The 26,759-nt window shown below is 46.7% G+C and overlaps 1 protein-coding gene across 1 annotated transcript in view; it reads right to left on the bottom strand.

The window, feature by feature from the left end:
• The window catches only part of ACSL4 (acyl-CoA synthetase long chain family member 4), a 102,783-nt gene extending 79,350 nt beyond the window's left edge, over window positions 1-23,433 (bottom strand). Inside the window, exon 1 of the mRNA XM_061598142.1 lies at window positions 23,345-23,433. The gene's annotated coding sequence lies outside the window, so the exon portion shown is untranslated. The remainder of the gene's footprint in view (window positions 1-23,344) is intronic.
• Between the last annotated feature and the right edge of the window lie 3,326 nt (window positions 23,434-26,759).

The raw sequence follows: 26,759 nt of genomic DNA, 5'->3' as shown, positions 1-26,759 counted from the left end.
ATTCAGCTTCAAACCGATTTCGCAACTGATCGGCTGATCATCCCATTGCCTCTCCAGGTGTGGCCAATGGAAACGCTGTGCTGTAGCCCACTAGCGTGCTCACAGCCTTAGCTGGCTGCATTAGAGGTATGATCCTAATACAGAGTTTACCTACAAATCAGCAGTTCAGCCACGGCAGCGTATAAAACGGCTGTCTGTACACTGCAGGGTGCCTTACTGTTCATGCGCCTGCACTTGCTAATGTGCTCTAGAGCAGGGGTTGACAGCAGAACGCACATTGGGCCTGCTGGTAGATCCCTGGGTGATTTGCCCTACGATGGTGTTCCTCTATGGCATCCTGTGGACAAGCTTGCCTCCCACCTCCCTTCTAGCGTCTCCGAATGTGAACCGTGGTGAGCCCAAGGAACATAAAGTCTCACACCTGCTGCTTCCCCATTCCCCGCCCCCACAAGCAAGCAGGCGCTGTTTTGCTCCCACTAGCCAGAGGCTCTGGCTACAGCTCTCTGTAGGTCATTAAACATTAACTTTTAATGAGAAGCTAGTGCTTTTTATGTAAAATTGCAGGGGTTGAGAAAAGCAAATGAGGCTTGCAAATACCGAGCTGGTGCCCTGATGTCCCTTGTTCCTCAGCCTGTCCCCTTTTCCTTCTCTCCGCTGCTGCCTGTGTCTCTTGCCTTTGGCTTCCCTCTCTCTATTGACTGTAAGGGCTTTGGGGCAGGGAGTTGTTCTTTGCCTCCTCTCTGGAAGAGCCCAGAGCAGACATGATGTTAAATGTGGGAATGCATTTAACAGCTCTGGTTCCCCCCCCCTCCTCTGTAACAGTGGCAGCCAAAGGGGAACCCAAGTAGGATCAACACTGCAAGAAGCAAGGGTTTAACCCTTTCCACCTCCACCCTGGCCTCTTGGAAAATCTGTTCCGCTACCGCTGTGCCCCCTCCCCCGCAAACATTTGAAGCTGCTATAAACCTGAGGAGGGAAACACCAATGGAAGTTTTCCTTCTGGGCTCATAGCAGCTTCAGGGGGGCAATTTTCAGTGGAACTGCAGCACGTGGGGGGCTTGACACCCACCCCACGCTCCCATGCTACAGTTTCAGCTCCGCTCACTTCCCCAGCTGCTGTTGGTAAAGTATTAGCAAACCACCCGCATTACAAGCAGCCACACAACTAACATCTACACCGAAGAGCCTCTGCACACATGCACAAGGAAAGCATCGGGCTCGCATGCTTCCCCCTGCCCTCTGCTCCCATGCAGTTAATTTCTAAACAAGCCAACTTCAAATCACGAATAGCCCCCTCCTTGCCATCCTTCCGTCGGCAAGTCAATACTTTTTTATTCCGACAGGCTTTTGGGATAGAAGGTGTTTAGGATTGGGCTTTACAAGGCTTGTTTTATCGTTTTATATATTTGTATTATTTTAAATTGTTTTTAGATTTTTAAGTGCCTTTTAAGGTTTTAAGGTTGTGCATAGTTTAATTGTATTTTAATTGTATGTTTTTCTATGTTTTTAATTACATGTAGTTCTATTTGTAAGCCGCCCTGAGTTCCAGTTTGGAAAAAGGGCAGGGTAAAAATAAAGTTTCAAACAATCAATCAATCAAATCATGAATTATAAAGTTGTTAAACTAACTCCTTTTGTACTCTGCAGTTTTAATAAGGATATTCCCCCATTTCTACCCAGATCCAATGCTTTATGAGTTCCTTGTTCAATGGGCCCAGTTTTTTGGGTTTTTTGGGTGGTGGGGAGGTTGTCACAAAAGGAATATAATGCCAGATCTTAAAGAGTAGAAGAAGACACTGTATGGATTAGAGAGCTGGTCCTCTTGATTCACCTTAAGTATGAGATCCCCTCCAATTTGATGTCCAGAATGAGCCTGATCTATGCATATAGCAAAGTGAGAGAGAAATGTGGTGGTAGAATGAGGTAGGAATGAGATGACTATATTTCAGTGGTTCCCAACCTTTTTTTCCCATGGACAGTAGAGTAGTGGCAAATTCAGAAGTGCAGGGTCCCTTCATGAGAGTCACAGCCACCACCATCTCTTCTTTTGCTGCTGGGTTGAGAATGAGATTCTTCTTAAGGCCTTCTCCCACAACAACAGATGTCCCTAGAAGCCAATAAACATGAAAGGGGGAGAGAGAGTTAGCTACTGAAAAGAGTCTTCTCAGTGGCTGACTCACCTCATTTCACTCTGATTGGTTCCAATCAGCAGGAAAGGATGAGGAAGCATGTTAGAAGACTCTTCTCAGTGGCTAACACACATCTCTTTCATGCTGATTGGCTCATCGGGTGCTGGAGACACAGGGACCCTGCAAGGACCCTGCTTCCAAAAACGTCTAAGCCCCGCCCGAGACCCTGGACGACTACACCCCTTGCCCATGGACCACTTGACAACTATTGAGGGTCTTGGCAGACCACTTAATGATTTTTCTGCCTGTTGGAGCAACTGCAGTATGCTGTTCTAGGTGTTGTATGATTTTCAGTTGTATTTTTACCGCTTCTTTTCTTTTTTACATTGTATTTTACTGTATTACAATTTGCGCTCCATACAGCGCAAACTGTAATACAATAAAATGCAATGTTAGAAATAAAAGAAGCAATAAAAATATGAATATTTAACGTGGGCATGCCATGGACCACCTGAATGAAGCTCGCAGACCACTTTGGGAACCTCTGCTATATTAGGTCTGCAAACAGGAGGCATGTTTAAATGTCCCCTTACATTAATAAACAAAAACTCTCTGCAAGTAGAAAACTAGCATTCAGGGGCTTGTGTGGACTAAAAACTTTCTCCCTCATGTGCTAGGCTTTTTCTTGCAAGGAGATGTTTGTAAAAAACATAGAGGAGCATTCAATACTGGTATCCCCCATCTGCTGTCTGAAGGGAATAGTTCATTCTCCAGAATGTGTAGACCAGATCATGGACTTGCACTGAATATGTGCTGCAGCTAAAGTAATTATTTGCATGGATAAAACAATCTTAAGCTTAGAATTTAATATATTTCTACTTCCCATTCTGCTGAAAAGCTCTAAGAGTCTCAAAAGCTTCCTGGCTTTTTCTCCCTGAGTCATTCTACTTACTTTGTGTTAAACATTAAGCAACACAAAGTAGGCAAAGTGATGAAAGAAGCGCTGGTGAAGTAGGGCACACTTGACAGCGTGACACACACACACCTTGCATCAGAAGAGCTGCTTCGTTGTGGTATGATTCATGCTGTTCACGGCAGGGGAGTGTGTGTGTGAATTAATCATGCAGGCAGATCCAGTTGCATTGGTCTTTCAAACTCAGGTCACTTTCTCCCAGGGAGGTGCTCATCAGGTGAGGAGCACCTTCCTCTCGCATGACATTGTCACGACACCGATTAGCAGGCATGCACTGCCAAACCAGAGCTTAACTTGCATCAGAGCTGTGTGACGCTGAGGTTGAGGCAGATGTAAGCCGCTGCCTTGGGAATTCTGCAAACAGGCCATAGCTGAGTGGCAGCAGCAGAGTACATGTTGTGCAAGCAGAAGGTCTCAAGTTCAGTCCTTGACATCTCTACCTAGCGGAGGGGAGGGGGGAACCTGCCTGAGACCCTAGAGAGCCACTTCCAGTCAGAACAGGCAGTGCTGGACTATTTTTATTTATTTTTATTTATTATTTGATTTATATCCTGCCCTTCCTCCCAGCTGGAGCCCAGAACTAGATGGACAAATAATTTAACTTCACTTCAGGCAACTTCCTGTGTTCCTGGGCAAGAGTGTAGTGCCACACTCAAAAGTGCAGGGTCCCTTCCTGATAATCACAACCAACCAACCCCTTCTTTTTTCCTGCTGGGTTGAGAATGAGATCCTTGTTCATGCCTTCTCCCACAACAACAGACGACCCTAAAAGCCAATACCATAAGCATAAAAGGGGAGAGTGTTAGCTACTGAAGAGAGTCTTCTCAGTGGCTGACTCACTTCCTTTCACTCTGATTGGTTCCAATCAGCAGGAAAGGACAAGGGAGCATGTTAGAAGACTCTTCTCGGTGGCTAACACACTCCTCTTTCACGTCGATTGGCCCATAAGATGCTGGAGACACAAGGACTCTGCTGGGATCCTGCTCCCAAAAAGGTAAGGGGTCTAAGACAACTACACCCCTGTTCCTGGTCTAAGCCCCATGTAGGTCTAAGTAAAATGACAACAAGGCCTAATGGATGAAGGGAGAAAAGGGATCTATGCATGCAGTGGAGTCTGGTCCATTAGGGCAAATGAAGGCACTGCCCCACCAACCTCAGTTTGCTCAGCCCCCACCTGCCTGCCTTCTCACCTGTATGCAGGAAGGGAGGGTGGCACAGCCTTCCCTCCTTAGTCTCAGTGCTGGCTTTGTAGAACTCAACAGGGAGGAGGCTCAGGCCAAAACTAGAATTAGTTGGCTCTGCCTCTAATTGGCTCTGCCTCTGCCTACCATTGGCTGTGGCTCCACTTACTCTCTTGGCTCCTCTGACTTTCACTCTGCCAGTCCAAACAGTCTCTCTCTCTCTCTCTCTCTTTGTCTGTGTGTCTGGGTATTGGATGTTGGTTTCAGTGTGACGTCGCTATTACAGGCCAGCAGTACTTAACGTTTCAGAGTAATTATTTAATGGGCATCCTGCTTTGCTAAATAGTCTTTACCACTCCTCAGCTCAGGAAGGAGATACTCTTAATGTGCTAATCGCAAGTGCAGGGCTACCATGGCTCAGGTTGAGGCCTGAAGGCAGAAAACCCAGTTTCAAATCTCTGCTTAGACATGACGCACCTTAGATAGCCTCCGGCAAGCCTTCCTCTCTCACTTTAATTGACCTCACAATCAGTGGGGCAGTCATCCAAGGTCTCAGGGGGTCTCAGACCCCTTACTTTTTTGAGAGCAGGCTCCCTCTGTCTCCAGCATCCTAGGAGCCAATCAACATGAAAGGAGAGTGTATTGGCCACTGAGAAGAGTCTCCTGACATGCTTTCTTGTCCTTTCCTGCTGATTGGAGCCAATCAGAGTGAAAGGAGGTGAGTCAGCCTCTGAGAAGACTCTTTTCAGTAGCTAACACACTATTTCGTGCTTACTGGCTCCTGTTGTTGTTAGAGAAGGCATTAACAACGATCTCATTCTCAACCCAGCAGCAAAAAGAGAGAGGGGTGTGCTGTGACTCTCATGAAGGGACCCTGCACTTCTGAATTTGCCACTACACTACTGCTCACAAGCATAGAATCCACAAAACTACATCATCACCGCACGCAAATACCGCAAAGAAACACACACGCACCCTGCAAAGCCGACATCACCCCAGAGCTTGGAAAAGTTACTTTTTTGAACTACAACTCCCATCAGCCCCAGCCAGCATGGCCACTGGATTGGGCTGGTGGGAGTTGTAGTTCAAAAAAGTAACTTTTCCAAGCTCTGCCCCAGATGCATCTCCCCCAGATGCCAAGTGCCTGTTTGGCTCGCCATCCCGGGCAGGAATGGCAGAGGCAGGCAGCAGCACTTGGCAACAAGCAGATGTAGCAGCAGGTCAAAGGAGGAGGTTTCCAGGTAGTGCCAGAGGTGAGCCGCAGCGTGGCTGGGCAGGCAGCAGCACCAGCAGAGGCTGAAGGCCCCTGGCCGGGTTCTGGCCTCTGACTGCAATGGGACTTGCCAGTCTCACTTGGAGAGCAGCAGGCAGCTAACTGGCAGCACTAAACTCACTGTGGCAGCCTCCGGCCATTCAAACTGCATGGGCGGAGGGTGCATTCATGCTGGTGCCCTGCAGACCGAAAAGATATTTTGCAAACAAACAAAAGAGCTGCAAGGGAAAAGTAAGACCAATGGCCTTGACTTTTCCTTCTCTGGAAAGAAGCCAGAAAGCTAAGTAATAAAAATAGACAAAAACTTTCAGACCAGTAATTGTGGTTTCCCCTGTGATTATGCTCTCCCCATTTCCCCGAGCAGCTTAGCTCCTGCTTGGTTGGTAATTGCACTCACAGTGTTGTCCGGAAGCTAGAAGGCTAAAGGGTGTTAACTAAAGTTGCCACCTCTACCCCAGGGGTTCCCAAACTGTGGTCCCCAAGCTTCATTCAGGTGGTCTGTGGCGTCTGTGGTTGGAGACGGGAGACGGTACAATCCATCACGTTAAATATTTGTATTGATTTTTAAGTCTGTTTTTATTGCTTCTTTGGTTTCTTATATGTTGCGTTCATTGTATTACAGTTTTGAGTGCTATGCCGTTCAAAGTGCAACACAATAAAATGCAGTATGTGAGAAATAACTGAAGCAATGAAAATACATGCAGCGTCTAACACAGCACCGTTGCTGTTGCTACAACAGGCAGAGGAATAATTACGTGGTCTACCAAAACAATCAGCAATCTTCAAGTGGTCAGTGGGGGTGGGGGAGTTTGGGAGTCACTCAGCTACCCACTTCCCTGCAAGTAAGCCCACTGAATGCAATGAGACTTACATCTGCCTAGGCAGATGTAGGGCTGTGCTGTAAATTGCAAAGCGGGCCCGAGTCTGATGGGGAACTTTTGGTGGCTCCCCATGCCCGGAGATTCAGCGGGCCTCCAGACCAAGCCTTTAGCGTAGCAGGCCCTGCCCTGTGGAACTCCCTATCAACAGAGGTTTGGCAGCAACCATCCCTTCTTTCCTTCAGGCCTCTCTTGAAAACTGAACTTTTTAGACAAGCCTTTTAACATGATTTCCCCCCCCCTTTCAACCAGTGCAGTATTTGTTGACCCTTTTATTATTGTTTTTAATGATGTTTTTATTGGTTTTTAATTGTATAATGTTTTTGTACGTTGCATGCCTCCTTGATGGACTTATAAGTGTGGCTTACAAATACTTTAATATAAATAAATAAATAAGTTGTTTTGCTGCCTGAGACTAAGGGGAAAAAATCACGCAACTGTCCATTCTTCATACAGAAGCCAAACTGGACTGGCACTTGAATCTCACTTCAACGCTGAGACAGCATCGTGAGGGCAACCGGCTCACTTGTGGGAGGCAGGGGTCACAAGGTACATTGCATGTGCTGCCTGAGGCAGTCATCTCACTTTGCCTAATGATAGGGCTAGCTCTCTGTAAATGTAGTAACCAGCTAGAACAACTAAAGTTTATCTTGTCCAGACCTCCTTAGAATTTGGAACAATACCTAGGATTTCCTTTTCAGAAATATCCAGAGAGGCTGGATTGCCTTGAATGAAACAGAAATTTCAAAACACAGTGCATCAGCATTTTTATATGTTTGTCTGCACTTTGCTCATAAGCATTGAATCTGTTACGTTACGTTAATTCGTTAATCTGTTACGTTAATTCGTTCAGTCTCCCATCTAAGCATTGTCCACACCTATGCTAGCTCAGCTTCAGCAAGGTTGCTGCAGATGGAGTAGTAAGCCTGTGTCTGGGTTGTACCACTTCAGACTTTCATGGGGGCTGTAATGGTTGAATGTTCTTCCATTTAAAAAAAAAAAACTGCACAAAGAATATGAGAAGCCACAGAGAACCTGAAATACTACTGTTCTTCTCTATGCAGATCTTTTTTGTAGAAGAGAGTTCCATCGTGTAAGCCCACACTTTGTCTGAAGTGGTTCAGTCTAGACACAGGTTTACCACTTTATCTTCTGTTTCTGAGAACTAGGCTGCAAGCAGGGCCGGTTCTAAAGGGCGGCCAGGTGGGGCACTGGCCCAAGGGCCCCGGAACTACAGGAGCCCCTGAGGGGCCCCTGAGTGGCCCTCTGTTCCCCTTCCGCGATCCGCGATCTGCGGTACCATCCGCCTGCCCGCCATTCCATTGCCTCACCTACCTGTCTCCTGTCTTTTACCATTGCCCTTAATGAAGATGGCGGTCGTGGTTTCCCTAAGGCAGCCTTTCCCAACCAGTGTGCCTCCAGATGTTGTTGGACCACAACTCCCATCAGCCTCAGCCAGCACTGCCAATGGCCAGGAAAGATGGGAGTTGTGGTCCAACAACATCTGGAGGCACACTGGTTGGGAAAGGGTGCCCTAAGGTACTGAAGCCGCGGCTGCCATCTTAGTTGATGGCAGAGATGCGCGCGCATAGCACGCACATGTGCCATCAACAAAGATGGCGGCGGAGGCTTCATCCCCTTAGGGAAACCGTGGCCACCATCTTCATTAAGGGCAATGGTAAAAGACAGGAGAAAGGTAGGTGGGGGCGTGGGGGCGCATGTGAGCCGCTCACGCTCTCACGCACACACCAGGGCCCAGGGCAACCTGATGTCCAAGGGCCCTGGCATGCCTGGAGCCGGCCCTGGCTGCAGGCGTGTGCAGAAACTTGTTAGTTATCTTTTGGTAGAGCTATCTACAGATCCATGGGAAGAATCATCACACGTTTTCATGTTTGGCAACCATCCCTTCTTCTTTCATTGTCTCTGCAAACTTCCAGTGGGCCTTTGCTAAACGGAAATACTGTGCCTAAGATATTCCTCCTAACATGAAAGCACACATTTGACAAAGGGTTAACATGCATTATCAGTATGATAGTACCGCTCTTGATAAGGCACATTTGCTTGTGATCGCTGATTAGAGTCATTTTGTGCAATCAGGCTAGGTTATCTTTGGATAAACATGCTTGGGTGAATTAGAAAGTGGCACCTCTGCCTCTTGATATGAGGGGCGTCTGCTCTGTAAGAATGATCTCTGATTGTGTTTGTCTTCCTAGCTCCTGTTTCCTTCTTCGACTAAGAGCATCATGAGCAGTTTGAATCAGGAACTGAACTTTGTATGCCCAGGCAACCCAAGATAAGCTTTAAGCGAGTGGTTGTTGTGATGGATGCCCTCCTGATGCTGGTGTTACTGCGGATCACTGCGGCCACCACACCAGGACATAGGAAGCTGCCTTATACAGAGTCAGTCCATCTACCTCAGTACTGTCTGCACTGACCAGCAGTGGCTCTCTAGGTTTTCAGTCAGGAGACATTCCCAGCCTTATCTAGCAATGCCAGGGGTTATACCTGGGACCTTCTGCATGCAAAGCAGATGCTCTACCAGTAGGGTTGCCAGGTCCATGGCCTGAGACTGATCCTGTATCTTTAGGAGAAGAGAAAGTCAGCCATGTACAGGTGTTCTTGCAACCCTGTAATGGGAAAAACCACAAGGTGGAATTCTCCCTTCTCCCTCCACAACTTTGAAAGATACAGAAGACCTCTTGGTTGCCAGGCCCAGCCTCCAAGAGGTCTTCTGTATCTTTAAAAGTAGTGCAGGGGAAAGGGAGAATTCCACCTTGTGGTTTTTCCCATTACAGCATTGCAAGAACACCTGCACTTGGCTGACTTTCTCTTCTCCTAAAGATACAGGATCAGTCTCAGGCCCTGAGCCTGGCAACCCTAGGAGGAGGGACATGCCCCTGCAAACAGCACCCTCCTATTTTGGGGGTGGGAGAAGGGAGGAAGTTAACAGACCCCAAAAAGGGGAGGGATCAGCATCCTGGGACAGTGATGGCTGAAAAGACTGTGGTCTCCTTTGTCAGTGTGGGAGAAATAAAATAAGTTGAAAGAAATAAGAAGCACGTCACCTGGCCATGGGCCTCTCAGTGGCTGCAGGTGTGGAATGTGCTAGGCTGAAATCTACTCCAAAGTCCTAATGAGAACTGGAGGCAGGGGAGGGAGATGCTGCTCCCAAGGAACATTAAGCATCAGTGGAGGTAGAAGCATCAATAATGCAATTATATTTTATTAATTTTGTAAGCTGCCTGGAGGATCCTTCTGGATCAAAAGGCAGGACAGAAATAAAGGTAAATAATATCTTCAGGCATATTTACTACATTAACAGCAGTAAATCATCCTGGGAAGCATTCTCTGGGGGCTCCTGAATCACAGTAAAAACAGACGCATAGCACAGCACCACGTCAGTACTAAAGGAAAGTACCATTTGAAAATGTAGGAATTAGAATAATCACTTTGCTATTGGCGTCTCTCAAAAAAACTTACTCATTACTTAATTAGCAAAAATGGCTTTGAAATTATCTGCTCCTGAGGCCTTTGGAGTAATTATCAAGGCATTGGAAATTACGCTGGATTTGGCACCCTGTTTGATGTTCATAGGAGATAGATGCATTACTTTTAGTGCTACAAATCAAACGGATAACAAGCATTTACACAGTCATAAAAACAGAAGAGGAGCCTGCTGGATCAGGCCAATGGCCCATCTAGTCCAACATCCTGTTCTGACACTGGCCAGCCGGAAGCCCCAATGGAAAGCACCCAAGCAGGACATGAGCACAGGAGCATTCACTCCTGCAGTTCCATCAACTGGTATTTGGAAGCATACTGCCTCCGACTGTGGAGGGTGAGCATAGCCATCATGGCTAGTAGCCACTGACAGCTTTATCCATGAATTTGTCTAATCCTATTTTAAAGCCATCCAAGTTGGTGGGATGCCCTTTGGAAAACAGTTAAAAGATACACCCAAGCCTAAAGGGGCTGAAATAACAACTACAACAATAATAATAGATGGCAAGATCTGAACCTAAGGGTATGTTGACTCTGTCACTTCTTTGTTTTCCAGTTTGGAAAGCTGCCCAGCTGAATGCTTGGACAAAGCCCCCAGAGTCTCAATGTGCCATGGGATAGCCCAGGGGTGAGGAACCTTTGGCTCTGCAGATGTTGTTGGAGTCCAATTACCATCAGTCCCAGGTGACACAGCCAATTATTAGGGAAGATGGGAGTTGTAGTGCAGCAACATCTGGAAGGCCAAAAGTTCCCCAACCCTTGTACAGCCTCTTGCCAACATCACCTCTTGTGTTATGAGGACCACTCAGCCCCTGTTGGTCCTGCCAACCCTCCCATCAGCTGAACAAACAGGCAGGGGAGTGATGTGCACTGGTCACAACCAGTGGCTCCCAGTGCTTTTCTGGACACAAATCATGGTACTGGGTGATCACTTGGTCACTCCCTCACTGGCGTCCTCTAATTAGCCAGGTTGGGCAAGAGTCAAGAGGGGAGGAAGCCAGATGGATAGCCACAAGCACCCTGTCCACATCCACAGGCCTCAAAAGCTGAAACTGATCCCATGTAGGGTTACGTAGGAAACTGATCTGGAGAAAAACTCACAGCATTAGCTTACAAGGTAGAGAATATTGGCAGCACAGCAGAGTGGTTTAGGAAGCACGTGGAGAGATTTGGGATAAATCGCTAGAGTCTTGCCTTGAAACTAATTATTGTTTCATAATGTAATTTTAAAAGCCATTCTTCCTAATGCCAGATTAAAAAGTTTAGCACAAGAAAGCTATACTGAGCACCTTAGGAGAGCGACACTAATGCTAATTAAGCTTGATAATATTGTAAATCTCGCCTGCTAGTGTTGAAGGATTTGTTCGTTTCACACTATCCCTTTTCCTGAATCACTTTGGTTCAGAAAGAGAGAGAAAACATGCTAAAATCATTTCAAGCATTACATTTGGGGGAGAACTTTTATTTATTTATTTATTATTTTATTTTATTAAGCTTATATACCGCCCGACTAGCAACAGCTCTCTGGGCGGTGAACATTAAAAATACAATAAAAATAACACAATACAGTATATCACAATACAAAACTGTACAAAAAACTGTACAGTCTAAAATCAAAATATAATAATTTAGAATTAACAGGAATTAAAATGCCTCAGAGAAGAGAAAGGTTTTAACCTGGCGCTGAAAAGATGATAGTGTCGGCGCCAGGCGCACCTCCTCGGGGAGACCATTCCATAGTTCGGGGGCCACCACTGAGAAGGCCCTAGATCTTGTCACCACTCTCCGGATCTAGCGCACATGCATATCCCTTCCCTTTCTTGTGAGAAGATGTCAACTGCCATGGGTCTGAAACCAGCAGCCCTGGGAATCAGGGCCCAGATTCATGGTGCCACTAGGACTGCTGGCCAAAGTGAGAAACGATGCCATTTAAGCCAGCTGGCAGAAATCTCTGAGCAGAACTATCTTAGCCAGGAGTTCAGGTGATCAGGAGGAACCAATCATCTCCTGCTTCCTCCTATATAAACTCTGCGAAGAGTACGAAACCAGCTGAGATGAAGACAAGAGTTGACTAACCTTTGTAGGTCTGTGGATTTTTCAGTGAGTGCCATTGGCATCACTCTCTCTGGCCACTTCTTTCTCTTTCCCCCTGGATCATATGTCTTCCCCCTCCCCAAACAGAAAGAGATTCCATACACTTTGGGATCTGGGTAAGTTGGACCAGTAGAATTAATCTGAGCCTTAGAAAAGCATATAGAACTGAAAGAAGAAAATTATTGAAATTATGCCATGGCATGGAGAATGTGCATAGAGAAGACTTTCTCTTCTCACACTAGAATTTGTGGACATCCAATGAAGCTGCATGTTGGCAAATTCAGAATAGAAGAAATAACTTCTTCACACAATGCATAGTTAAACTATGGAATTTGCTCTCACAAGAAGCACTGATGGCCACCAACTTGGAGGACTTTAAAAGAGGAGTAGATAAATTCATGGAGGATAAGGCAATAAATGGATACTAGCCACATTAGCTATGCTCTGTCTCCATGGTCAGAGGCAGTATGCTTCTGAAAACCAGTTGTCAGAAGCCGCAGGGAGGGAAGAGTGCTCTTGCACTCAGGTCCTGCTTGTGGGCTTCCCTTGGGCATCTGGTTGGCTGCTGTGAGAACAGGATGCTGGACTAGATGGGCTTGATCCAGCAGGACTCTTCTTATGTTCTTACATTCACCTTGAACACCTCCATCTGTCAGAAAAGCCTGGTGTGGAACAAATGTGTATTTGAATGATGCCAAAGACTCAGTACTGAGGATGACAATCTCACCTCTTGGAAGAGGGAATTGTCCAGGTAGGATGCTACCATTGAGAAGGCTGTGTCCTATGTCACTGTATAACCCGTTGGTGGAATCACAAGAAGGCCCTCCCCAGGAGATCTGGCAGATATCGTAGAATGCAATGCCTGTAAATTCAACCTGGAGTTCTCATGAACCAGAAGTCATCAGAAAGTCAGTGAGTTCGTTCTGGGATGCAGGTAATGTTGCACATAGCTCTTTCAACAAAGAACACCTTTAGAGTAAAGTGGTGCCCTTCTTTTTAAGGTCAGCACCCAGTGTGTAGCAACAGAATACTCTCATCGATTCCAGCTTCTGGCAGCCTAACATTTAGGACAGCTTTTCATCAGGAAGGCTGCTGTTATTCCATTGCTGTTGTGGGCAATAATTGTTACCAGGTTTTGTTCAGTGGAGTCCATCTTTCAGCAAATACATGTAGACCCTGTGATGTGGCATGGCTAATGTGAACATGCTGTGTTTGTATTTTGTATTTGTTTTTAATGTTTTAATTGTTGTAAACCGCCCAGAGAGCTTCGGCTATGGGGTGGTATACAAATGTAGTAGTAGTAGTAGTAATAATAATAATAATAATAATAATGTTATGTTAATGTTTATTTGTACCCCGCCTTTCGGCCAAAAGGCCCTCAAGGCGGCTTACAGAAAAAGTAAACACAAATATAAAAATACATCCACAAGGCAATACATCAATAAAGCAATACATCAATAAGCAATACATTGTACAAACAATTAAATTAAATAGCAAATAACATTATATTAAGAAACAAAAATATCCAGGAAAGGCATTCTGTCTCGCCTGAACTTACACCTATTTCAAGGGGCGGTACACCAAATGAGCAAATTTGATCACATGTCTTAATGTCTAAAAGCTGTTTGGCCCTCACTTTCACAGATATGCCACCACAAGACTGAAAGACAATAATTTGTACAACACCACACAGTGAGTCTGCAGACACAGTGGTTGATCTGAATGGACAAACCCACCTTTTTTTTCCAAATTGGTGGAGAAACTGTGTAAATGAGACTCAAAATCCCAGAGATCACAGACAGGACAGCCAAACCTTGCTTTGCTTATCTTTTGATTCATAGTTCCATTGTCCCAAGACAAAAGCATGACCTCTGAGCATGTACTGAGCACCCTTCTTTTGCCATTTTGTCACCACATGTGGCCGTAACACCTCTGGGCTGTTGAGTAAAAGCTTCCAGGTAGATCTGAGCCTTAGCACCTTTCCTCCCCCTCGATCAGCTTAACCGGGGGGGGGGGGGGAGACACTAATTTCCATCTTAACTTTTGGTCAATTTTCAGACTCCACAGCAGTGAGGCATTCTCCCAATCATGCTGTAAAACCAGGAATGTGAGAACAGCCAGGCCTTCACTGACAAAACAGTGATTAGCCATGATGAGTAATATGTGAAAGAAAATGGAGAATGTAATCGGTGAACCCATCCACCCACGGCTATAGCTGGGTTTCTGGGTTTGGCGTAGCTGGAAAAAAAACATGAGTGCAGAAACTGCTGCTGGGTCACTGCAGGTGTGTCCATGGATGGGCCAGTCCACACATTATATTCCCACATAATTGCAGGCACAACCATGACCACAGATGCTTCTGGATGTATTTCATAGAGCCAGTTTTGAACAGCTCTTCCATTCTTGTCTGTGGATTTGTGTTCTGACCGCTGGATCGCTTCCTTTCTACTTGAATGTACTGATAAAGTCCCAAAGACAATAAGTAATTGGACTCCAGTGTCAAAAATGGACCACTGAAGAAGTGATCTATAGCACAGATGTAATCGGAGGAGTCCTGGCAAGTTAGAAAGCTCCTTTTGGGACACAGGACAGCTTTCACTACCCTGATGCCCTCCATATGTTTTGTGCTACAACTCCCATCAGCCCTAGCCAGCAACTGGGGATGATAGGAATTATAGTGCAAAACATCTGAAGGACACCAGGTTTATGAACGCTGACACAGGATAAGAGATTAATTATCAGATATCGTGATTTTTAAAAACGTTTAAACAGCTATAGGAGGCTCTGAATGTGAAGTGGCACTGGAAGGCAGGACTTTCAACTCTTCCCACTCCGCTTAGTCTTCCCAGTCTAATCTCCCCCACCCAACCCTTAAGCTATTTGTCTCATTTCAGGAAAATACAGGTACAGTACCTGTATTTCCTACTATAACAGATGTTGGTGCATTGAGTCGATCACTGCCCTCTGCAGGTGACGGCCTCATGAAGATGCTATCTTATCAGGAGGTCCATTCTGCACAACATAGGGAGCGGACCACTAGTGTTGTGACATCTATCCTGTGGCATTCCCTCCCCTTAAATGCTAGAGAGGCGCCATCTCTGTTCTCTTTTCGGCGCCTACTGAAGACCTTCCTCTTTCAACACGCCTTTTAAGTAGAGACCTTATCCCAGTCTGCATCTGTGCTGGAATTGATTTTTAAGATGGTTTTAAAGTTATTGTTTGTTTAAAGATGTTTTGTTTTAATATGTTGTAGAATCTTTTGTTTTTAAGATGTTTTAAAGTTCTTTTAGTGTTTTTGTTTGCCTCCCTGGACTCTTTCTGGGGGGAAAGGTGGGATATAAATTAAATAAATAAAAATAAAATGTGTGCGTGACGTGGACAAGTGATGTGGGAACGCCTCAACCTCTAGCCTCTTGGCTCCAATTAAATCCAGAACCCTGGTGCCTATTTTAATAGGTGATTGGAGATACAATCCTTTACACACTTACCTGTGAGTAAGGCCCATTGAAATCAACATTAAGTAGACATGTATGGGCTAGCACAGTGGATCTCCTGCATCCCTCTTACTTGGCCCTTGCCTCAACGTGCAGAGTGTTAGAAGGTGAAAATGACAGATTTGCCTTGTTGCTGGACCACATTGTTGTGGTTGGATAAGTCAAAGAGAGGACAACAGCTGATATTTGCTGGTGCATAGACCCTCCATGGCGCAGAGTGGTAAGCGGCGGTAATGCAGCCGAAGCTCTGCTCACGGCCGGAGTTCGATTCCAACGGAAGGAGGAAGTCGAATCTCCGGTACAAGGGGTCGAGGTCCACTCAGCCTTCCATCCATCCATAAAATGAGTGCCCGGCATACGCTGGGGGGTAAAGAAAGGCCAGGGAAGGAACTGGCAATCCCACCCCATATATACGGTCTGCCTAGTAAACATCGCAAGACGTCACCCTAAGAGTCAGAAACGACTCGCACTGTAAGTGCAGGGATACCTTTACCTTTACCTTTTACATCCAGCAGTTGGGATGATGTGTGTGTGAGAAGGAAGAATAGATGTAGAAAAAGAAGCTGACATTATAGGAGAAACTTTAAGAGAACAGGGAGATTTTTTTTGGGGGGGGAGGAAATGTCTCCTAAGAACAAGGCAAGCCACTGCTTTTGGAAGGCTGGGGTGAGGGACATGATCTGTCCAAAATTGGGAAGAGTTAAGATAGGGCTTGTGGACTTCATTTAGGATCCCCCTCCCTTCCCCCCATAATCTGAGTACTAATATGGATATCCATCCCCATCTCCCCCTACCACCATTGTAGGTCCTATTTGTCAGCACCTCTTTTTGCAACCAAATACTGGCATAGCAGGAATTCAGGTAAAGTATTTGCCTTGCACTTCCGGCATTAGCTTATATTGTTGTTGTTGTTATGTGCCTTCAAGTCGATTACGAATTATGGTGACCCTATGAATCGGTGACCTCCAAGAGCATCTAGCTTATATACAGCAGAATAATAGAATAGTAGAGTTGGAAGGGGCATATAAGGCCATCGAGTCCAACTCCCTGCCCAATGCAGGAATACAAATTAAAGCAACAGATGACTATCCAGCTGCCTCTTGAAGCCCTCCAGTATTGGAGAGCCCACCACCTCCCTAGGTCATTGGTTCCATTGCTGAACTGCTCTAACAGTCAGGAAGTTTTTTCTGAAGTTCAGCCAAAATCTGGCTTCCTGCAACTTGAGCCCATTGTTCTGTGTCCTGCACTCTGGGATGATCGAGAAGAGATCCTGGCCCTCCTCTGTGTGACAAACTTTCAAATACTTGAAGAGTGCTGTCATATCTCCCCTCAGTCTTCTCTTCTCCAGGCTAAACGTGCCCGGTTCTTTCCATCTCTCCTCACAGGGCTTTGTTTCCAGTCCATAATAGAGAAGAGAGGGGAAATCTGTGGCCCCCAGGTGTTGTTGGACTCCCAACTCCCATCAGTCCCAGCCAGCATAGTGAATGATGGGAGTTGTGGTCCAGCAACATCTTGAAGGCCACAAACTCTCTACCCAAGCTACAGATATAGAGCAGCCTTCCCAAACTTGGTGACCTTCTGGATGTTTTAGATGAAAACTCCCATCATCCCTGACCATTGGGTGATGGAATTTGTAGTCCAAAACACTTGGAGGGCAGCAGTTTGGGGAAGGCTGCTGTAGAGGCTCTGGGCTGGTGTCCCATTTCTTGGTGGACATCAGTGGAGTGTGCCTCTCACAATTGTTTTACCCTCTTCTAGGTGTCACCTGGAGGGCTACAAACGAGCGTAAGAGACAGGTGCCTCCACTGCTGCTGAACCCACCAGAACATGGGAGATCACCCCAGAGGTCCAGTGGGGTGGACGGCAGGGAGCTCAAAAGTAGGTGGCGCCAGAGCCAATGACAGGCAGAGCCAACTAATTCTAAATTTTGTCCCCATCCCTTTCTCCCTGCTGAGCTCTACAAGGGCCACACGGAGACTAAGGAGGAGGAAGCTGATAGGAAGCACCACCCCTTGGAGTGGATGTAAGAGAGAAGACAGGCAGGCAGGCGGGGACTGGCTGAAGGCAGACCGAGTTTGGTGGGGCAGCGCCCTGTGTGCCCTAGTGGACCATCCTCCCCATCAGAGGTTCCCATGTTCAACTCCCTTGCATTTAGCAACCTTCACTGCTACCAAGCAGCTTTCCCAGTGGGAAATTAGAGACGCCCCAGTGACTTCAGGCAGCTGTGCTAGGTCTGGGCCTGAGCAGATGCCCAGCCATGAGAATTTGTGACACCAGTCCTATCAAGTGCTGCTCATTCATTCATATCACATGACTCACTGTTCCATCAAGATCCCCCGTAACAGGTTACCTAAAGGCATTGACTTATACTGACTCATACCAGTGTATACCATTATACCATCGGTCTGTCCAGCCCTACCTGGAGATTTAACCTGCATGCAAAGAAGGTGCTCTTGCCAGTCAGCTATGGCCCTTCCCCTAAAAGCGAAGCAAGATTCTAGTCCTCATACTTCTGAATAAAGGACTGCCTTAAATAGGTAGGTAGTTGCAGTATACCGAGGCAGTCCACTGGTCCATTTTGCTCAGTATTGTGTTCACCAACTGGCAGTCTCTCTCCAGGGTCTGAGGCAGGGAATATTTCACAGATCTACCTGTGAGATGCTAGCAGAGGTTGAAATGGGGACCTTCTGCATGCAGTGTCACTGAGCTATGGCTTTTCCTTAGCCATGGCCCTCTCTTGAAAGATTCACAACTGCTTTAAGGCCAGAAGAAAGCCATTTTACATTTTATTCCCATCATGATATCTTCCATTGTGGATCCCAAGGCAGCATTCATGTGTTTGGCCAGACTCAATCCTGCAGAGCTTGGAAAAGTTACTTTTTTGAACTACAACTGCCATCAGCCCAATCCAGTGGTCATGCTGGCTGGGGCTGATGGGAGTTGTAGTTTTAAAAAAGTAACTTTTCCAAGCTCTGCGCCTCCTTAGCTTCAGCAAGGTGGTAGCCTCATGTGCCTTCAGACCACACACAGCATCTTTTATGTAGTGAAGTGACTTGCGGGTGGCCACCACATGTCTGGGGGTGGCTCTAGATAGTAAAATCTGAAAGGGGAGTGATCACAACCCTCAAAGCCTGCCTGTGCAATCAGAACACCACCAGCTTCAGACTGTATCTCCTGATAGCATGACTAATTGAAATACCTTTGCCACTCTCAGCAGAGGTCAGGTCACACCCCCTCACCTTGGCTAAATGAGCCCTGATTTTCTCATGACTGCATGCCAGTGGTTCAAACCCTGACATGATTACCATGTAATTAAGGGCAGGAAAACACGTGGGTGTTGAGGAAGGGCTGTAGTTCAGTGGCAGAGCATCCGCTTTGCATGCAGAGGGTCGCAGGTTCAATCACTGGCATCTCCAGGTAAGTCTGGGAGAGACCCCCGTCTGAAACCCTGCAGAGCTGCTGCCAGTCAGTGTAGAAAATACTGAGCTAGTTAGCCAATGGTCTGGCTTGGTATAAGGCAGTTTCCTATGTGCCTATGTCTCCCAAGAACACAAGCAGCAGTGGCCACAGTCTTGCTCTCAGCTTACACAGTAGTAACTTCCAGGAAGGATATAATTGTTCCTAAATTTGCCCTGCCTGTTTCAACCCTCAAATGTTTGCCAGCCCATATGAATCACTTGTCTCCTGAATCTCTGATCCTCCTATATACATAAAACTGTAAAAAGTCATCATGCTGCAGTTTGCTTGGTCACAGACAGGTGGCGCTGCAAATTAAAGCATGACAAGAAGCGGTGGTGCTGGGCAGACAAGGCACGAAGCGAGTGAGTGAGGATGGTGTATGGCAAGCGAGTGTGTGAGTGAAGGGGGCAGGCGACTGACTGACCAGCGTGAGTGGCAGTGAGGTAGGCCGGCATCAGATGAGTGTGGTGGTGGCGGCCTTGTGGCAATGCCTGGAGGGTACGGGTACCTGGGAATGCCATTCCTGGGGTTAGGTGGTGAGGTCGATGTGCAAAGTGCACAGGGGCGGTAGCCCCTAGTAATATGTGCAAATGCCAATTTACTGGTGTATGGTTGGATACATGGGGCTTTGGATGTAGGGCACAGCGCTCTCCTGTCTGTTTAGGAGCATTCACAGACTGGAAGACCAGCATGACAAGAAATTGGTGATGTGGAAGGGTGGAGAGCAATGGCAGCCAATGGTTCTCTTGGAGACACTGCCAGTGGCCACTGCATTACAATACAGGGCAGGCGAAGGAAATTCTGGCTGATTCTCAGTGGGACTGGTAGGGAGAAAGGCAAGGAGATCCACAATAGGTGGAGCCAAAGCCAATGATAGGCAGAGCCTGACTGGTTGGAAGCAAGGAGGTAATCAGGTGGGAGGTGGCTGATGGCAGACTGAGGTTGGTGGGGGACTACGCTGCTCGCCCTAATGAACCAGCCCCCAGTGGGAATTCCGGTCCCTACTGTTGAGCACCAGGACATAGGAGAGGCAGGAAATGCAGCAGAGCTAAACTAATAAAACGTCATTCACAAAACACCCAGCATGGTGTAGTGGTTAGAGTGCTCGACCAGGACTTGGGAGACCAGGGTTTGAATCCCCAACTCAGGCATGAAACTCACTGGGTGATCTTGGGCCAGTCACTGCCTCTCAGCCTAACCTACCTCACAGGGTTGTTATGGGGATTAAATGAGGAGGGGGAGAACAACGTACGCTGCCTTGAGCTCCTTGGAGAAAATAATCATAATAATAGCAAAGGTTTTTAAAGGATAAATAGTATGTGTGGGAGGCCCACATGGAGATTGGGACCCTGGTGTGGTGGACAGGGAGGCAGGATTTAACCTTTTGTCTCCTTTGCTGTGATCCCCATTTGGACTGAGCTCACCGTTCCTGCCATTTGCATTTGAAGGAACTCTTCCTCTTCGCTCATAAGAACATAAGAAGAGCCTGCTGGATCAGGCCAGTGGCCCATCTAGTCCAGCATCCTGTTCTCACAGCGGCCAACCAGGTGCCTGGGGGAAGCCCGCAAGCAGGAGCCGAGTGCAAGAACACTCTCCCCTCCTAAGGCTTCCAGCAACTGGTTTTCAGAAGCATGCTGCCTCTGACTAGGGTGGCAGAGCACAGCCATCACGGCTAGTAGCCATTGATAGCCCTGTCCTCCATGAATTTGTCTAATCTTCTTTTAAAGCCATCCAAGCTGGTGGCCATTACTGCGTCTTGTGGGAGCAAATTCCATAGTTTGACTATGCGCTGAGTAAAGAAGTACTTCCTTTTGTCTGTCCTGAATCTTCCAACATTCAGCTTGCCAACATCACCTCTTGTGTTATGAGGACCACTCAGCCCCTGTTGGTCCTGCCAACCCTCCCATCAGCTGAACAAACAGGCAGGGGAGTGATGCACACTGGCCACAACCAGAGGCTCCCAGTGCTTTTCTGGACACAAATCATGGTACTGGGTGATCACTTGGTCACTCCCTCACTGGCGTCCTCTAATTAGCCAGGTTGGGCAAGAGTCAAGAGGGGAGGAAGCCAGATGGATAGCCACAAGCACCCTGTCCACATCCACAGGCCTCAAAAGCTGAAACTGATCCCATGTAGGGTCACGTAGGAAACTGATCTGGAGAAAAACTCACAGCATTAGCTTACAAGGTAGAGAATATTGGCAGCACAGCAGAGTGGTTTAGGAAGCACGTGGAGAGATTTGGGATAAAGTAAAGAAGTACTTCCTTTTGTCTGTCCTGAATCTTCCAACATTCAGCTTCTTTGATTGTCCACGAGTTCTAGTATTATGAGAGAGGGAGAAGAACTTTTCTCTATCCACTTTCTCAATGCCATGCATAATTTTATACACTTTCAAGGCAGATAGCAGGTGCAACATTTTGTACGTGGGACAACGGCATTAGAGATGGAAAGATCTGTCAATTTCAGTTCTCTCTATTTCTCATTTTTCCAGTCCGCGTCTCCACATTTCTGCAACAATTTATGATTTTTTTTAAAAAAAATGAAATTTCACCAGCATTTTAGTGCAAATTTCTCCTAATACATTTTTGTAGGCAGTTTTGACTAATGTACACATTTGTGAAAGCCATTCCTTGTCATATAATACACTTTTGCATGTTATTTTAACTCATGGATTCTTTTTTATGCACACTTTCCCTTAATATATGCATTTTTGTCAACATTTTGATTGCCGAACATTTTGGTTGCAAAATTCAAATAAGCGTGAATGCTGAAGGACGACTGCATTCGGTTCTCATGCTGTTTCAGAAAGTACAGATTTGATAAGTTCAGCTTTAAATGCAAGCTGAACTGAAATTCTCACCCATCCCTAAGTGGGATGTCTATGAAGGCAAATTGGTCAGAGAACTTTAACCCCATTAGTATTGAATAGACATCATGTGGAGGACAGCCTTCCAGGCTACATGGATCAGTGTCAGGATTAGTCAAATGACTTCTGGTCTGCACATTGGGGTCCCTTGAAGATCAAAGGAAGAAGGAGAAATGTTGCATTTCCATGACCGAACATGGCTTCATTCTCAAGGCAACCAAATTGTTCCTTCTGTGACATTGCTGCAAATGCTTCCAGATCAGGCCTGGATCTTGACCTAGGGACCTTGTCTTCCACATGTCTCCATCCTCTTGTAAAAGATACCTCTGCCTACCTTTTCATCCTGATATCGCTAATCTTAAGGACATAATAAGAGCCCCACAAGGTCAGGCTACATCTGCAGCATGCTGCTTCCCACAGAGACTAGCCAGATACCTCTGGGAAGCCCACAAGCAGGGCTTCAAGTCAATAGTCATGCTCTGCTATTGTGTTCAGTGGTAAACTGCCTTGGAATGTGGAGGCTCCATTTAGCTGCCAAGGCTTGCAGCCCCCGAAAGACCCACCCCTCTCCATGCTTTTGCCCAATCCCCTTTTAAAGCCATTTACAGCCAGTGGCCATCACTGCAAATTCAACACATTACCAACAGCGTTCACAATCTGCTAAATTTCTTATATACTCATGTGCTTGTCTGTCTGTTGCTTGCCTGTACTGATGTTCCACCTCCCCTTTGGATGGATGTCTTAGCATAGCCTCTCGTTAATTGACTCTCCTGTGGAACTAACCCAATGCAAGATGTGCAGACCCAGGGGGAAAACACCAGGAAAAGTCATTAAAAATATATTTTTTTAATTTTCTCCATCTCTACAACCAAGCTTTCACCTCTCTACCTGGTGCTTCATTCCAATCTGGTCTCAATCCTGCCAGGACCTAAACTTCAGCTTCCCATATGCCCAGCTGCCTGTCGCCCAGGGATAGGGAAGCAGTGACCCTCCAGATGCTGCTGGACTCAAGTTCCCATCAGCCCCGGCCAGCATGTCCAATGCTGAGGGATGATGAGAGTGGCAGTAGAACAACACCTGAAAGGCTATAGGTTCCCCAACCCTGCTGTACCCCAGTAGTAGCCCAATGGTGGCAGCTATTGACATTTAAAAAAATACATTCACAACTCTGTTTTTATATATTTGACTTAGACTGTCTGCAGTTCCACAACAGCCAAGGTTAAAAAGGTCAGGTAGGTACTTTTTGCAAACCACTCCTTGTCATCTCCCCTTGGATGAAATTCTTAGTGATTTCAAAGGAATGCGCCTCCATGTTTAGGGCTCCGCGCTTAGTCTTCCCCACAACCAAAGACACCGAAAGAGCTCAGATCCTGGTCAAGATGTGCTATTGACTTCTCACCGATAGTGGTACCTACTGACACACCAAACTCATCTGCCTCCACCTGCTTTCTTTCCTCACCTTCAGCATGGGAAAAAGGCTTCCTGCCTTTGCTCACCTCTCTTCTGATGTTGTGGAACTGCTTCCCTGGCTCTCCATACCCAGACTTCAGATGCCGAAGATTCTGCCTCCATCCGTACCTGCAGTTTCTCAGTATCCACCCAGCCTTGGCTTTCTTTCAAGGACTTCACCCAGCTAGTCACTCAGTTCCTCCTTGCGCTGCTTAATTTTAGAGCAACTCCCATTTGGTCCTCTGTGCATGGGGAGAGAGATAGTCCTCCTAGCTGGCTAGGCTGACACTGACCTGTGCTCACCTTTTCAGTCTGTCTTCCTTCCTTGTAAACTGATATGTCTCAGGGAGCTGTTCTCATCTCTGACTCACTGTCCTGTTTACCTTTTCTCTGCTCTCCATTGAAGGAGAAGGAGCCATCTTCTTTTTGTTTCCTCTCCTCTAGGATGGGGGGCAATGTCCAGGCATGGTCACTGCAGCCTCCAACTTAGCTATACAGAGATAGTACCTTTCCTATCCAGTATGCATTTCTATTAATAAAGTAGTCTTTTCTTATTTTGAAAACAAGTCTAAGTATGAGTGATTTAAAACAAAGCAAAAGCTTGCTTTGTCTCAGGTAAAATCACACCCATGCAGCACAGAGAGATGAGCAAGCTACACTAAGCTAAACTCTGCTAATTTACTAAAATTTTATCGTATTTTAAATGTGTTTTATCCTGTTGTACACTGCCCTGAGAGCTCAATGCTATAGGGCGGTCTAAAAATGTAATTAAATAAATAAAATAAATAAAAATAAAACCTTAATTGATATACTAGCTATTAGAGCCATCATTTAATACTTCTGAGAAGTCCCAGCCTGTCCTGCAAGGAGTCTTTCCTGCTCAGCAACCACAGCATCAATGGAAGCGAGGTCAGCTCCGTGAGAGTATCATTATACAACAGAAGGAAGACAGGTAGAGGAACAAGGAGAAGGACAGGCAGCCTAGCCAGCTGGAGGACCCTGTCGCTATCTTCCCTTGGCAATGCAAAGAGAAACTAAAAGGAGTTGCTCTTGTGACACTTCCAAAACAATCCTTCCAAGCCACCGCAGAGGCCAATACTCCTGAAGCTTCTTGGGAAGCAATAGCAAATGTTGCATCCCCAGGAGTTGGAAACCTCAGGCCCAGGGGCCGAATGCAGCCCTCCAGGCCTCTCTGTCTGGCCCCCAGAAGTCTCCCAAGGCCACGCCCCTCACCAGCCCTGCTCTGAGTGCTTTTTTTTGCCTGCGTTGGATGTGTTCTCAAACTGTGATAATGCCTCTTGCTTGCCCTGACGGAGGATGGGGAGGTGTAGGAGAGTGTATAGAAACCTCTGAGTTTGGCATGCCTGGAATGTAGCCTACAAAGATAAGCGGCAAATCCATTACTCCGCCCACTTTTGCTTCTGGCTACGCCCACTATTGACATGTAGAATTCCACCCTCTCCGAGGATGCCCACATAGGAATGTAGCCCTTGGGCTGAAAAAGACTCCCCACCCCCAAAACAGAACCATACGGGTTTTCTTTCTTGAAGGTATCAACAGGTGTCAGGTCCCAGTTGGCAGAGTCATCGTGGGGGAGGGGGGAGTCCTCCCCAGAGGAAGACCAGGCAGCTTCCGGTCTTGGACCGAGCCCTGGGTCAGCCTCCATCTGAGAGTGAGGAGCCAGGGTCTTGTGATGAAGCTGAGAAAAGGCCATCTGCACCCAGGGCAAGTTCGGCTTCTGACATCGAGGTTGAACGGGTCCCAAGCCCGAGGGAGAGATGCCACCTCAAATGCCAGCTGGAGACCCAGCTCATCGGGAGGAGTGCCCTACTGCAGGCCCAGACTCCTCAGGAGTAAAGGTCTGGCTGAAAGGGATTAATAGGCGTCAGCTGAGGGTTAGAGTGTGGTTCCAGCAGCTTCAGATCAAAACCCCAATTTCCAGGCTGGACGAGCTGCTGGAGCAATGTATATGCATCAGCTCTGTATCTGACATGTCTATTGAGCTCCTGTTGACCACAGACTAGCCCTGACTTGCCTCTTTCCTTGTCCTTCTTGCTTTGCCCCAGACTGCTTGGATCGTGACCTTAGACCGCTCTGACCTTGCTGCTTGCCTGACCCTTTTGTCGTTGTTGTGGACTGGCTCTGGATAATGCCTTGGTTACTGTGTGATTGCTGAGAAATCTCCTGCCTCTTTAGAAGCCTGGTGAGAACAGGATGTCAGGGGCTCTCTGAGGCTGAGCAGTTAAAACATCCAGCAATCAGCCATGCCCAGCCTGCTCTAACTGGGGTGCATACTGCTATTCATGTGCTGTCTCTGAATGCACAGCTGGGTGCCAAAGCATATCTGGAAACAACAAAGTGCACAGACTTAGCCAACAAGTCATATCTAAGGATCACTCAGAATGTCACTGCATGTGCAAGCAGCAAACGTAATCTGTCTATTTTAATTAGAAGTTTGCCAAACGTATTTTGAGGGTGGTGGCATTAATATTTCAGTTGGGCAGAGGGCAAGATGCTCAGCAAAAGCTACCAGGGGCATTGTATGGGGGAAAAATATAAGCTGGCCCCATACATATCCTGTGCCCCCAAACAGCATTGGGCCAGATGCAATTCAATGCCATCTCAGAGAGGTTTGGATTTATTACTTGGGGAGGTCCAGAGATTACTGTGGGTTGTTCAGCCTCAGTTCCTTATTCTGTTCTACATACTTTGGTTATTATTGGCATGGGGTCACCAGGCTTGACAGTGGCAGTGTACAGCATCCAAAAGAAGTATTGGGACAGATGTGATTCAATGTCATCTCACAGAGCTGCATTTCTAACTGTAACCAAGGCCAAATAAACATATAGGTTGTTACAACATAAGCTGAGTATGGCTGTGCTTGCGTGACTCATTGGAAAAAGAATGGAGCCATATGATGCAGAGTTGCCCCCATCCAACCCTGACTTGGCTTGACCTAATGCTTAGTGTGGAAGCACCCTCAGACAAGCAGCAAGATGCCCGGTACTCTTCAGCTCAGTAGATGGACAAAGGATCTCAGCAGAATAATAACTTCAAGAAGCTCTCTAGTGGCAAGGTGACAGCAGGAAAGAATGGCAGAAAGACCGCAAGAAGCGTGTATGCTGGAGGACACTCCTAAATTAAAATTCTTGGGCTAATAGAAGCATGTTTATCTGGCACCTAAAACTCATAACCAAGTTTACGACTCTGGGCTTCTGCTGGGAGGAAGGGCGGGTAATAAATCAAATAATAAATAAATAAAAATAAATAAATAAGTAAACTCCAGGTGTTCCGATCTATGGTGGCTGGTCCATGGCACAAAGCCCTTCAGTGGTGGAGATTACCAGCGTTTTGAATTATGTCTGGAACTTAGCTCAGTACACCAAGTTGTTGAAATGTGCTTTCTGTTACTTGCACCACTTGGGTGTTGAAATACTTCTGCTACTCCCACCTATAATTTAG

This window comes from Rhineura floridana, chromosome 16 (genome assembly GCF_030035675.1).
Source record: "Rhineura floridana isolate rRhiFlo1 chromosome 16, rRhiFlo1.hap2, whole genome shotgun sequence".
In the NCBI taxonomy this organism is placed as follows: Eukaryota; Metazoa; Chordata; class Lepidosauria; order Squamata; family Rhineuridae; genus Rhineura; species Rhineura floridana.
This window is presented reverse-complemented; position numbering and strand designations above follow the sequence as displayed.